Source organism: Dreissena polymorpha, chromosome 4 (assembly GCF_020536995.1).
Source record: "Dreissena polymorpha isolate Duluth1 chromosome 4, UMN_Dpol_1.0, whole genome shotgun sequence".
Lineage (NCBI taxonomy): Eukaryota > Metazoa > Mollusca > Bivalvia > Myida > Dreissenidae > Dreissena > Dreissena polymorpha.
In genome coordinates, this window is record NC_068358.1 from 16,960,919 (window position 1) to 16,975,792 (window position 14,874).

The 14,874-nt window shown below is 36.4% G+C and overlaps 1 protein-coding gene across 2 annotated transcripts in view; it reads right to left on the reverse strand.

The window, feature by feature from the left end:
* LOC127875989 (WD repeat-containing protein 17-like) overlaps positions 1-2,972 on the reverse strand; it is a 245,600-nt gene extending 242,628 nt beyond the window's left edge. For both annotated transcript variants that reach the window (XM_052420798.1, XM_052420800.1), the window contains exon 1: positions 2,939-2,972. The gene's annotated coding sequence lies outside the window, so the exon portion shown is untranslated. The remainder of the gene's footprint in view (positions 1-2,938) is intronic.
* Positions 2,973-14,874: the final 11,902 nt, after the last annotated feature.

Below are 14,874 nucleotides of genomic sequence, written 5' to 3' on the forward strand. Positions count from 1 at the left end.
CTACAGTTATAAAAAAAAACAAGTAACAGATATTAATAAAAGATAGATGACACACATTTGTGGAATTTCTTATGAGCTTTCACTTTATTGATGACAGTTGTTGATTAAAGAACTCATGCAGTACATGTAGTAAAATAATATCACTTCCAACAGCTTTGCTGTTGAACTAGCTTTTTCCTCAATTGGGAAAGTATCTTATTCTTATACATTTTGCAATCATCTGAAAACAATGATCCAACCACATCTGGAAAATTATTGAAAATGAAAAGTACTGGCACACAAATAGAACCCGTAGAAGAGCAACTTTTCTTAAAGATGCAAGTTACAATATCATATTTTCAATTGCGGGCAACGTCCTTGTATAAATTAGTTCACATGTTTTTGCTTTTATCCTGTTTTTAACTCTGCTAATATTCTCATCTCATGCACAGCAATAATGTACCGGTATATATTTATGTCTTCAGGGCTTAAGGTGTTAGGTTTTTGCACCTTTTTTTATCACTGTTGATAGGATTTTCCTGAGTGGACTGAGAAGCTCGGGTAACCTATCAATCTATTACTTTTGACCCCTGAGGGTAAATAGAGTTCATCTGAACATTGCTTCAAGAAAAAACTGTGACAGTAATCAGAACCACAGATTTTGGAAGTTTTTGAGGCTCTGAAATGTTTAATTGCAAAATCATGTGAAATTATAATGTCTGGCAAGAAAATTTATTTGGTCCAATTATTTTGGAAAGGCAGTGGCTAATCGTACAGCTAGACAATTGGCTAGACGTACGGCTCTGTACCTTTAGCTTTTCCTATTGAGATTGTCTAGCCATACGGCTTATAAAGTATAGAATTGTCATTCAGTGCTGTTAATCAGTAATAAGTTTGTTTAGTTCATAAAAGTTTAAAAATTCTTTATCTGTTACTGCTTCCTTTCATGTAATACGGTTGCTTATTTGATTCTTTAATTAGTTGATGTTCCTAATTAAGGTGTGAAAAACTGTTTTTAATAAGTTGCGGCATTGATATTATGAAATTCAATGACGGCAGCTGTCAAAGGTAGTTCTCAGAAATTGAGTTACACAAATAATTTAATTATCTTTTAGATAATTGATAAATATACAAGCAATATATCAGTTCACTGAAAATAGCGTGTCTTTGACTGTTGGGGAAAAATTCTCCACTTATGGCGCATAAATAGGCAACTGTACCAGCGTTCAAATTGTGTACAGTTTTACAAACGTAGTGCAAGGAAATCGAGGCTGCTAAAAGCAGATGCCCTAAAAAAACTTTTAATGAAAATCTTAAAGCGTCGGAAATTACATACAGTTGTATTCATGGAGGGAAAAACTTCAGGTCAGTGAAATCAGAGGTAAATAGGATAGCATTCGCATTATTGATATTCCTTCATTCTGTTAACTTAAGCAGATTATTTTAGTGGCTGATAAAAATTATTTGCTGATAGTCTACATTACATGCCGTGAAATGGTGCCTCATATTGTGTAAATAGGGTATATAACTTCATGTTGTATATGCTTTTGTCCAGTGCTATTATCTGAAAGCAATAAAATCGTATTTAATTGTTTTCGTTTAATAATACTAATAATAATTTACGCTTCCCATTCTCTTTTATCGTTTTATCCTTTTCACGTTAAGTTTCCTTTTATTTGTTTTGTAATAATCTTTTCTCATTGTAATGTCGCAATTTTCATTGATTTAGTTAAGATTTAGTTACTATATATTTATTGTATACATTTGATATTTGCATGTACAATGCGTATTTATATACTCCATAACTTTGATTTCTATTGGTTTCTGTAATTGTTGTTTGGCGAAATAAATCAACATTTTCATATCTCCCTTGTTTATACCCTTTATATACTATGCACGAATCGGATTTCCAACCACGACGAAACATAAACCAGACTGCAAATTCTGTGACAACGACTACAAGAGATAGTCTAAATGCTAGAAATTTCGGAATCTGCACGTAGATCAATAATTAATCAAAATATTTATGTGTAATAACAGCCGTATGGCTAGACAATCACCATAGGAAAGGCTATTCGTACAGAGCTGTACGGCTAGCCTATTGTCTTGTCGTACGGGGCCGTATGGCTAGCCTGTTGCCCTACATTTGATATTTTCCCTACGGGGCCATACGACTAGCCACTTCCTTCTGGAAAAGCAGTTCAATACCCCATTGGAGCTCATGATTTTTCACTTAAATGCCAACATGGAACACAGATTCTTATTTATAATATGATCAGGTAAGCAAACACTAGTCAGGGATGGAAATTAGTGGTTTCCTGTGAACCCGGGGCAAGTAGATTTCGACCTGGGCAACTCAATTTCAAAAGTTGGTAGTTCGGCTGGGCAACTTGGTTTTTTAAAGCGTAAAACAATTTGGTGCAAAAAAAATAAATAATAACAATTGACCACCATGGATCTAGACTAGTTAAATAAATTCATTATTTAGGAATAGGAAATGATTCAATTCAGGCTCATAATAATACATCATGCATTGAACATGTGTAATGCCAGCAATTTTATTTAATTATCTATTTTTTTATAAAAATAATGTATAATATACACATGTACATATTTCTGGGCTCGTTATTCTTTATATGGGCAACCAAAATAATAAAGAAAGTTGCTCGTGAAGGCAACCAATAGTAAGGAGTTTCAATCCCTGCTAGTAATGTTCTTAATGAATACCGAGATTAATGGGCTAACATTATATATTTTTATTGGTACGAAATATTCGTGGTATGAACAGTGCGGCTTAATACGCGTCCTAAAGAACAATTTAGACATTAATGTCATTATACTATTATGGATAATACGTTATGAACAAAATAAACTATTTCATTAAGACCACATCCGAAATATATTTTTACATCGGCGGTATCTATTAGAACTATCGGAAAAAATGCAAAATATAACAGACCGACACATTCCAACATGAATTTGTTTACATCACGTGACCGATCTGTTTCTACTACGACACCGGTATAAAAGGGTGCTGCCTGAAACGTATGCGACCAGTAGCGGATCCGTGGTCTAGTGGTAACACACTGGCTTCACAATCCAGAGATCGCTGGTTTGATCCCCCGCTGCACCTAACCTACTAACTCGTCTTTCGCATGAGACGTTAAACCGAGGTGCAGTGTACTAGGTGCTATACACCGGGCACTAAAAGAACCAGGGTCACCTCTGGAACGGGTTGCCTCCTGTATCATGCACTATCCCCCGTAACCAACTAACACGTCTTTCTGGGGGCGATGGCCATATGGGAGACAATCCCGGTGCACTCGATAAAAAATAATGAAAAAAAAACAAAACGTATGCGACCAGAAATGCCGTGCGAGTTGACCAAAAAACGTGCGAGTTGACTACCGTGCGAGTTGACTTAGGTACGAGTTGACCGGCACCCATGCGAGGTTATCCGCTGAAACTGAAAAGTCATAGGGGCAGGTCCAGCTAAAATGACCTCGTGAAGAGGCATGGGACCTGTAAATAAATTCTGAACAACAACACAACAACGTATGCGAGGTAATAATCTCGGTCAGCAGCTGGAGCGTGCGCGTCGCGACCGAGGCGAGCGTCACTCGCAGAAGATTTTCTCTCTTTTTTTTTTAAATCAGAGTTTATTTACAGGTCCTACCGGCCTCTTCACGTATGATTTTCTCACCTGTACATATTTCCTTATATAGAGGGGAACTTCTGCGGGCGGCTCTGCTAATCCAGCTGAGTCCGCCAACCCTCGAGCTGGACTTCTTCTACACTGCTATAGGCTCGCTGTCTTTTGCTAGATGCAGCGGTCTTGTCAACCGCTGTTTATCGTCGAGAGTTCGCTGGCCCGGACCTGCCAGATCAAGGTCCCGTCTAAAGAGGTCTGGGAACAGCGGGAATGCGAGCTTACCAGTGTGGAGGTCATCAGGGGCGGGTGATGGTAACAGAAAAATCGAGGGTGGCCTTAGAGATGGGACCCGGTGCGGCGGTACTCAGTGTGCTCAACGCACTGGGGAAACCGTCTCGGATGAAGACGACGGCCGGTGACGACGGGAGTGGCCATAAAGGCAGAGCTGCTTGCTACACTCCCTTGGCGGAGCTGCGTCTAGACAAAAATTTGTCTTGAAATTGTCTACTACTGTACCCCCGGGGGTAACTTCCTATATACGGGTATATAGGGGTGTGCCGTTTAAATAGGGGTGTGTTTTTCGACTGAAATTATAGATATGGGTATGGTTTTGAGCATCTAAGTATAGATATGGGTATTGGAATCAGAAATTTGCTTGTATATAAATGCATATAGATGTGAAAGTATCAGTATCAAAATTGGTATGATAAATGTCATTCTTGTATATACATTGGTATCAAACAGTAAATTTCAGTAACGGGAAAGATGCAGATACATGACTGTGTCCACTTTATCAAATTCTAGTAGTTAAATGAGTCCAGTTTATCAAAATTCTTGTATTAAAATGGGTCCACTTTCTCAATGGTATCGTATACAAATGGGTATGCTTTAAAAAAAATCTTGTATCAAAATGGGTCTCCTTTATCAGAGTTCCGGTATAAAAATGGGTCACATTTCGGAAGTTTCAGCGGGACACCTCTACCCTAAAATTTGTGAAGTTACCCCCCCCCCCCCGGGCTACTACCAGTGCACATTAAGGTATCATTGGCCACCGTGCACTGGTCTATTTGGATCTAAATTATATATTTGGCGAATTTGACCTACTTTGGCTCAAAATTAATATTTTTCTCCTGGAAGGTCACAGGGGCAGGTCCGTATCTATATGTAGCCTAGTCGTGAAGACGCGGCTGCGACATGTAAATAAACCTTGAATACACATGTGTACAGTATGCGAGGTAATCAAAGCGCTGAATACAAGTCAGTTGTTCGCTCTTTAACCGTATTTAATACAGAAAGGATTCCGGTTATGAGAGGACATTGACTATCTAACTTTCAGAAAGTCAATGACATAGCTTAATGTGGAAGGAAGTTCGGACATTTTTAGTCTTAGTTATCTTAATTACCAATTTGAAAATCTAAATGAATATCTTAATGCAACTGCTTCAATAACTCTGCAAATCACCATGTAATATGACACTTAATTAGCAATTGTAATAAACAACACAATATTAAATAGCATTAACGATTATTAAAATTTAGCACGGCTTCCTACATCAAAAACAAAACACACTAAATAACTCTATGTTTGTTATCAGTTATTATAATCAGTATTATCACCTCTATTGATCGATATGTACATCACAGGACAAGTACCTTTAGGTTACATTACACTAAATCATTGTGTATCCCTCCGTGGTCCGAAAGTAGTGCCTATTTCTAAAGAGTTCCTTTTCTTTTCTTGAATATAAGCCATTTAACAATGTGAAACATGTCTTTTGTGGTTATTTGTAATATCCTGTATGTGTCTGGAGTACTTTGATGCCTTGTATTGGAAGCTAACTTAAAAGATGAACTTTTGAGGGTGTGTTTTCTATTGTGTGGGGCTTTTGTCGAAATTAGGATTCCGAAACACGTTTTTCTACGGTGTGTTCATTCGACAGCGATTTACTTTCTTAGAAGAAGCGAGACGGTATGTTTTTGATTGCAATTATTGGAAGAGGACAGATCCATCTTTAAAATGATACCAGGTTCGGAAAAATTGATTCGTCGAAAAGGCAAGAAAAATGCTTTAAAGGTTGCCAGTTTTATAATGGGACCCTATGGGAATCGAAATTAGTGTAATATAACTTTTAAATTGTTTTGCGATTTTTACAGTTTGTAATTTTTTCGACCACCTTCATTAATTTCACGCGTCTTTAATTAATCCGCTATTCACAACTTTTTGACACTAGGTCTAAGGTGCAATAGACCGGCCCTGAACGGTTTAGAGAGGTACGATTACGTATGGAATGACCCAATATTGATCAAAAGAATGACCGGTATGCGAAATTGAGGGGATTCCGGTCTTGAGGAGATATTTTACACATGGTTTTATAGCGGAAAAAATGGGACCGGACAATTTGTCCGGTTTAGAGAGGATTCCGGTATAGAGAGGATCCGGTTTAGAGGGTTTCCACTGTATTACTTACAGTAACAGGACGTGAAGTTCGACTTTTGAACACCAATGTAATTTACTTTTAATTGTCTACAGTGGTGAGATTTTGAAAAAAGGAGGAAGATACCATCGATTTACAATCTCTCATTATTCTATACAGAATTAACATAAACTCCTCTTATAAATGATTACAAAGATGAAAAAAGAAATTCAACGCATATCTAAGTTGGCGCTAAGAAAAAGTCTGTGAGTCTAACAAAGAATGAACCACACCATAATTCTAATAATAAATGTATTGGCATCAACGAGCATTGTATTAAATTCTCGATCAAACAACATTACAAAATTTTAAATATTTTAGCCTGAAATTAAATGCTTCATTGAATGAATTTCCTTTTCATTTTTATATACTGACATTGACGCGTAACTCCTCTACTCCACCCGTCACCAATATTTTTATGAACGTACCATCTAATAAATGTTTATTCGTAAATTAACGTATGATTTCTATAGTCTCAATGGAACAATTCTTTCTTAATGTGTGCATTTATTCCGATTAAAATTTTTCATCCTAAAATATTTAATGTACTGAATTGCACGGCTTTATTTAGATACAGCACTCGGTCTTTTGCAACACGCACGCTTTACATTCATGGAAAATGATAGACGACATCAACTTTTTCGAACTCTTATACAAACACGTTTTTTTAGATGCGTACGAAGGGACTTTAATCAATACATATGAACAAATGGCTATAAAAATAGCGAAATATACATGTACTGAAATTAAATTGCTACCTCGCAAATTTTTTAAAGGTTGTTGTGTTCACAACTTACTCGCCATAAGGATTCAGTTGCTCAACATTTGCTTTTAACTTTTCATAAGTAACTATTGTTTACAGTTAAAAGGTATGCTGATGATACCCGACATCGTCTTTCATGAACTGTATCAATTACTGTTTTATATTACGTAAATGGTAAAACGTACTGTAATTATGTGTTTAATAATCTGCTGTAAACGCTTACCTCATTGACGGCGAAAATTACAGTTTGGCGACTAGAAAGTAAACTGCGAATTTCTCGTGACGCATCTTTGTCAGCACAAATGACTGTACTGTGGCTTGTCAAATTTACCTCGGCTGCCCGTGTATTCGCCAGCGAAATAATTTTGATTCAAATAGACCAGTGCACGGTGGCAAATGATAACTTAATGTGCACTGGTAGACAATTTAACGGCAACTAATGTCTGGTTGCCCTTAAACGGACAAGTTTACTCTGCAAGGGGAGTGCTGAAAAATTAAAGACGATTTTCTTCCCGCTCCTCGCGTGCTGCGCTGCTTGTATGGCCTCTCTAGACGCCACAAGCTGTCGACCCGAACCCCAGAACGGTTCCCCCCGTTGAGCGTATTGGGTACCGCCGTCTTTCGACACCTCCATTATCTTCAAAGGTCCACCCCTTCGAAATCCTGGCCTGCATCTCTGCCCAAGGCCCGCCACGCCCGTCCTCTACGCTGCCACCTCCGCTGTCCCCGTCCCTCTGCCGGCGATGTAGTTAAACCACTATCTATCTACGGACAATTACCATTGCGCTTAGCGAACCTTCCAAGTTCTGGGAGTCAGCGAAGTCAGCAGGAGAGGACGTCCGGGTCGAGGTATGACGGTACTCGCTTGATTAACAGAGCCGCCCGAGGAAGTGTTCATATCCGACCCACCTCAGGCGATGTAAGGAAACCACTATCCTCCTACGGACAATTACCATTCCTCTTGGCGTTTCTTCGGAGTCTTCAAGAAAATCTGCTGCGAGTGACTCTCCTCCCGATCGCGACGTGCATGCTCCAGCTGCTGACCGAGTTCTGTTAAACTAATGAATATTACATGCATGTCATTTATAGAGTAACCTTTATTTTTTGGACAATCGCCAATTTCTTTTACATTTTCAATTTTAATCGCGAGCTGACAGATTCAAATGTCATTGGCGATTTTGTCGATCGGAAACGTTAAACTATAATATCGTGAGTTTGAAATAAAGCAAAATACCCTTTAAATAATTTAAATAAACAAAAAGATTTAAATTTTTGTTGTTGCTTTTTGTCACTTGTATGTCGCATATTCATCGCTCGCTGAAATTTGTGTTATTAATTGCACGTGTATTCAAACCACACGTAAATGTTTGAAAATAAAATTATAATACTGGAGATCACATAATTTGTGTCCTTAATTTGCTTATTATGGGTTTATTTTTTCACCATCGACATATATGGTATTAAAATATTTTTTATTAGCATGCAGTTTTATTTCGACATGCAGTTTTATTCGAGACTATCAAATAATAGTTTTCTAGCCGCGTAATGCGAAAATAGGTCTTATGACGCATTGGCTAGCGTAGCTAAAGCCCTGTCTGCGCAGTTGCGCAAGGTTTCGTGGTCTCCTTATGTATCTATTGACCTATTGCGAGATGCGCAGGCTGGACCATAGCTACGCTAGCCGCATATGGCATACGACCCATTTTCGCATGAATATAATTGTTTCTTTTAAATGGAACATCTGACCACAATACTTTACGATAGGAAATTGAAGTCAAACTGTGTTTTTTTTTTTATAGCGAACTGGAAAATTTCGGTAACATTTCAGTCTTTCAAGAACGACTTCCATACCGACTGAAGAGTACGGCATGGTTATGGTTAGATAATGAAACGATTTCCGTCTGATCATGACACTATATTTTTTCGGTAGTGTTTGTTTCTCATCTTGAAAGCAATACTGTGTTATCAACGTGTATCGATTGCCCATTGTGTCTTTATTTAGTACCGAGTCAAAATGCAAAGTATTATTAAAACACATATCACAAACACTTTTATATCGAAAGTGATCAACCCAAACAGTTTTGTTGTTTTCTGTTGTGTTTAAGCGAAAGTTGATTAAGTATTTCCGATCGTCACGAATTTTCCCAATGAACTGCTTTTTAATTATGATTATGAAACAATTATGAAATCTTATGAATATTTAAATAAAACGTTTTTCTTTTAATATTTTTTTGCTCGACTTTCCCCTTTTTCTTCAATTCCTCTGATAAAGAATCTGCCGTTATTAGGGTTAGTAACTAATAGCCTCATCTGCGCACGTTTATGTGTGAATTTCAAAGTTCATTTCGAAGTCCTGCTGCAGAGATTTCCCAGCCGTATCAGATCTCCCGCCTCCCCCCTCCTGCTGCACTATCAGAAATCAGTCAAGCGCTATCTATGGCGCACCAATTGGGTCGAAACTTTAACTTCTGCTGCAGCAGAAAAAAATGATGCTCGAGTAGCTTTTAAATGTGCTCGACCAGCAATATGCTGCTTGAGCAGCATCTAGATGCTGCTCGACCAGTAAATTCCTACTCGAGCAGCATTTATTTTTAGATCATGGCATCAGTACATCCCAACTCTTGTTATATAATGGCCATTAGAATGTGCGGTTGAATTATCCTAAGGGATATTAAATCATTATAACTCTCTGATTAATACTCCTTTAATTGACGTTTTGGCATAATGCCTTTATCAAAACAATGGGATTTATATGTTTACTACATTTTAACCTCTTTTGACTGCACGATTTGAATAAAAAAGAAAATTTCATTAAACGTCAAATGACGTTATACATTACTATATTCATTTGAATGTGCATAACGCAAAACGATTTGAAAATAAATTAATACATAAATAAAAACATAACAACTACGAAAAAGGATGAACATTTAATAACAATTGATTAAAACTAGGGATGGCAACGAATACCGATTTCGGTATTCGAATATTCGGTCACCTTTCCGAACGAATATTCGGTTATTCGGTCAACATCTGTTGGAAAAAAGTCAACTTTGTTTACCGTACCATTACTCCATGAATTCTACTTTCGTTTTTACCGGAAGTTCACTGGAAGTGACTAAATATTGACACAACGTTGCCGTCGCTAATTCGAAGCTGATTTTGTTGATTACTTTTTATTGTTAAAATTGAATGACAAAAACTGTTTTTAAACTATTAATATCGCACATCAACAATAGAACGAGAAACATAATATTACATGACGACAAAATAATTACATGACAAAACAATTAGATCTACATATAATTAAAGCTGAACTTAAACGAATTATGAACATAGCCACAACACACTTTGAACCTGTTTAACAGACTAAACAGTCAGTCTTTTAAAGTTGCCACGTTAAAAAGACACTTGGATCGGCAGCTTCTTATCGGATGATGTCGTGAAATATTGGTGTAGCAATTATAATATTTTCAATTAAATGAGGGTGCAATACCAAAAACATTTCTTTAAGTATAATACCTGATTGAATATTGAGTAATTAATTTATGTTTTGACCATACGATGCGCAAATACTCATTAGAGGTTGAGTAAATTATTTTCTAAAAGCTTTTTTGATTGATTATAACCATACGATCTGTTTTGTTTTTCACACCATGTCGGCTCTTTCTTTACTCATTTAATCTTTGATCATTTTAAATGTAATTCGAGTTATTATATCAAGACGGGTCGGTGTTTTAATTGCCATACGGTCTTATTTGTTTTTTTACACAAAGTTGGCTTTTCCTTTACTCATTTAATCTTTGATAATTTCAAATGTAATTCGAGTCATTTGGATCAAGTGCAGGTCGGTGTTTTGATTGCCGACGCCATTTGCACCTATCATAATTTTGACACAAAGTGTCTGGCTTTGTTAGCGGGATTTATGACCGGTATACTGTCATCACCATAGCGACGCATTATCGCGCCAACCGGAATAAACATTATGACACGAGGAACAACTTTTTTGACAAAGTTTGAAGTAAATTTTACGAATACAAAGTCTTTGAAATTACTCGATTTTTTATTTTTCTTCCGAATATTCGATTCGGAAAACAGTATCCGAATATTGGGATATTCGTTAACATCCCTAATTAAAACACAGACTTTGAGTTCGTTTCAGTTTTTCTAAAGTTATTATCAGGTCTATTTCGTTTCCCTCGAGGTAGCTTATGTCGTCCGTATGTTTTGTAATTTCTTGAGCTTCATGCACTTACCAACACAAACTAAGTAAAAGGGTTTTAGATAGTTTTTAGCGCGGATTTCATAAAGCAAATGTAATGGCATTTGTTGTAAAATATTAATGGAAGCTCTGAAAGTAATCACCCATTGAACGGATGCGAGGATTAGACGCAAAGCTTTCATTTTAAAATTACGTTTCAAAAAAGTAATACCAATGACCCACATATTACAGAAAAATGACATACATTAACGAGCTTTAATTAACGCCATTGTGCTTACATTTCTATTTGTTATGAACTAAAATGCTTTATTATAGGAAACTACTGGTTCCAACAGATTTTGAAAAGTATTGTAACAGCCACGTGTCCGGTAAATGATCTTAGTTGTGTTCACCGCATAGATGCCATCAATCTATTTAATATATAACACACGTATATTGGTTATTGTATACTTCAAGTATATTTATAAACTGAATTATTTCGAAGTATAACGGACAAAAAGGGAGTTTTTTTGAAAAAGTATACCATATAATTTGCAATTTAACCCATGTATGCCTAGCGTCTAGAAAATAATGCGGCGTCTCATCAGGGTCTGCGCTGTTTGCTTTAAGGAATTTCTGTAAGAAATGTTCTAAATATAGAAATAAATATACTAGACATCCCTAATTTTGGAAATAAATTGATCCAATTTAGACGGATGGGAGAGTCCACTAGGCTTACATGGGTTAACATTTCCAGCTTGAAATAGTGTAGAAGTTTGAACCTCGGATATCCAAGAAGCAGCAGTGTCATGAGGTTTGTAACGCTGCTCCTAGCCTACTGTACGTTAGGACGGCCGGAGAACCATAGGGACACGAAACACCTGTGTTGCCCTGGTAAGTTGTGTACATTGCCTGCTTAGTGTAATGTTCAATATGTTGTACAAATATTTAAGAATCGAAATTGTAAGAATTTTCATTAGGACACGTTTGATTACATGGTGCATATTTTCATAGTTTTAAATGGTTTAATGTTAGATAAAAACATTAAAAAAAGAGAAACTATTAAATTGTAAATGAACTATCGATATTATAATGTTGCATAAGAAAGGTATATTTTAGAAAATAAGTACTTGAAACATACTTTTTAACTATGATTGTTGATCAACGAGTCAAGAGGTCGGAATCTGAAGCTAAGAGATTGAAACTAAAGCGTGTAAAACGTGTCTTATTAAAGTTATCGGCCCTTTTAAAGCCGATCCTATGGTCGCCTTTTTCAAGTCGTTCAGTAGCATATTTCAAGTTGCATTCACCGCTCAATCTGCGTACTTATCAATTGAAATATCATTTTAATTAATACATCTTTTATTGAAAAGTGTGGCTTTGTCTAACGTTATGTGTTTCATGTACCCGTTTGGCTTCATTTGGTAGTTTTAAATAATGGGACGCAGTGGGTGTAAACAGACATAAACAGTAATTCACATAAGGGTTCAAAGTTTGGACGTCGATATTTAATAACTCGGTCATACAAAATGTCATATTTTGCCAGAATTTATTGAGTGTATGTAAGCGACCCACGTGTTGTCAACAAATTGTAAAGAAAACAACAAAGATACTTCAAACTATTTAATAAATAAGCACATGCAACTCATTTTATAAATTGCAAATAAAAACCTATTATTATGGAAAACAAATATGATATTCTTATTTGTATGACATTAGATTGTATGGAATGTCAGTTTAAAATATGTGACAAAAATGGAGAATTTTTCTAACTTTTTGCCATTCTTTAAAAATGTGACTTTATGAAACAATTCTGTTTTTAATGCTGCTTTTTATTCCACGTGCATTCTCCTTATTAGTTTACCTTGTACACGTAGTTATGTTTCATAATGTGAACAGTTTTACAGGCTGAATACAACGAGATTCTGCAATATAATTTAAAGTGAACATACCTAGATATAGCATAGGATATTCCGAAAATGACACGCTCATTCCAATACACTTGCAGACAAAAGATGCATTTTCGGTAAATCCTGCTGCGATGTCGATCTCAATATTGACGACAACACGATGAGTTGCATGATGCCGACTATAAAACGACAAGACAAGACTCCACACAATGGAACCCGTATTGCGAGCCCGTCTTTTTACATAGTCGACAAATGCCCGCAAGATTTAAACGACACGGTCTGTTTTAATTTAGAAGTTTAGAATTTACCCGTATTGGGAGTTTCAGTTTCTTTTTTTTTAGTTTCTGGTATTTTCAGACCAACAAATTCTATTGTCACGTTTTGTTATCTTCCCGTTAGTTTTGAATGCCAATCCTTTAAACTCCAAAACATGTTAAACGTGAGGTGTTACCTGTACACGGCTTTCGATTTATTACACGGCAAACGGCTTTAAAAGGCAGTTCAAATTAAAACCATGGTGTTTGATCTTTAAAGGGATCTTTTCACCTTTTGGTAAATTGACAAAATAAAAAAAAATGTCTCAGATTTGTACATTTTCGTTGTAGTTATGTTATGATATTTCATATTTGTGAGGAAACAGTAATACTGAACAGTTACCATGCTCTAAAATATCCATTATAGACATCTTTTGACGATTTAAAAACCTGAAAATTATAAATCGTTGCAAAGAGTAACGATTGAATATTTGGAGATTTCTAATGTTGTGGTTATATTTTGTGACAATACGAGGATTGCTTATATAAAGTAAAAATAAATCACTAATCGTATGAGCACGGATGGCCGAATGGTCTAAGCGTTCGACTTTTACTTCAGGTGCCAGTGGTTCGAGCCCAGTTGAGGGTTACTTTTTTTCTTTCTTTAATTTTATTCTTGTCGTATTAAAGGAGCTTTTTATATCAAATGTTTACATTTATCAATATAAAGCATTTAACGACAAACTTCAATATCTGCCAAAATCTGTAAAAAGTCCCTTTAAGATATTCGGCATTCCTTACACACATCTTCATTTATACAGTATGTTTGTTATGAACTAAAAGCCCTATTCTTCCGTCATTACAAGATCCTTAATGCCTTTTTCGACAGGAGACAGGAATCAACATATTTTGTGTTTCGTGTTTTGGAAACATGTTATGGTCGGCTTTGTGTGAATATCTCTGTGAAGGTTCGTAAGAAACATTTATGCATGTCTTTAACATATACAAATTGTATACCATATCTGTGCCGCAGAATTTCATACTACAAATACATGTAATTCTTATTTACCGAAGTAACATTATGCGTCTCAGCGGATACATTAGCTTTTCTTGATTATTTGTTGCTAGATTTGTATGAAGGTTTTGTCAACACACTGTCAATACAACAGTAATCTTTCTACGCGCGATATCTTGGAGGGGAAGGTAACTTATGACTGACTATTCCCAATCAGGTCGCTGTTGTGTAATGGATATGGTGTCCGCCTAGCGACCGGGAGGTTACGGGTTCGATCCTCACTGTGGGAGCGTTCTTTAGATCTCTCCAAAGACACCAAGTACTGGTTTTAATTCCAGAAAACGGACTCGAGAGCGTTGCAATAAGCCTGAGGCTTTCGATGCAATCGAGCTTAAATAAATAGGTTTAAACTAATCATTCGATGTCATTGAACATCACGTTTTCCTTGACTGAATTTGTGTTTAGAATAATTTAGACTCGTCACAGCTTTAATAGATATTACCGTTTGGACCTGGATTGACCGTTTGGACCTGGATTTACCGTTTGGACCTGGATTGAGCGGCACAGACTGCATGCTGAAACGGGAGAACACTTTCCACATATGAAGTGTAGTGTTCTCATGTTAC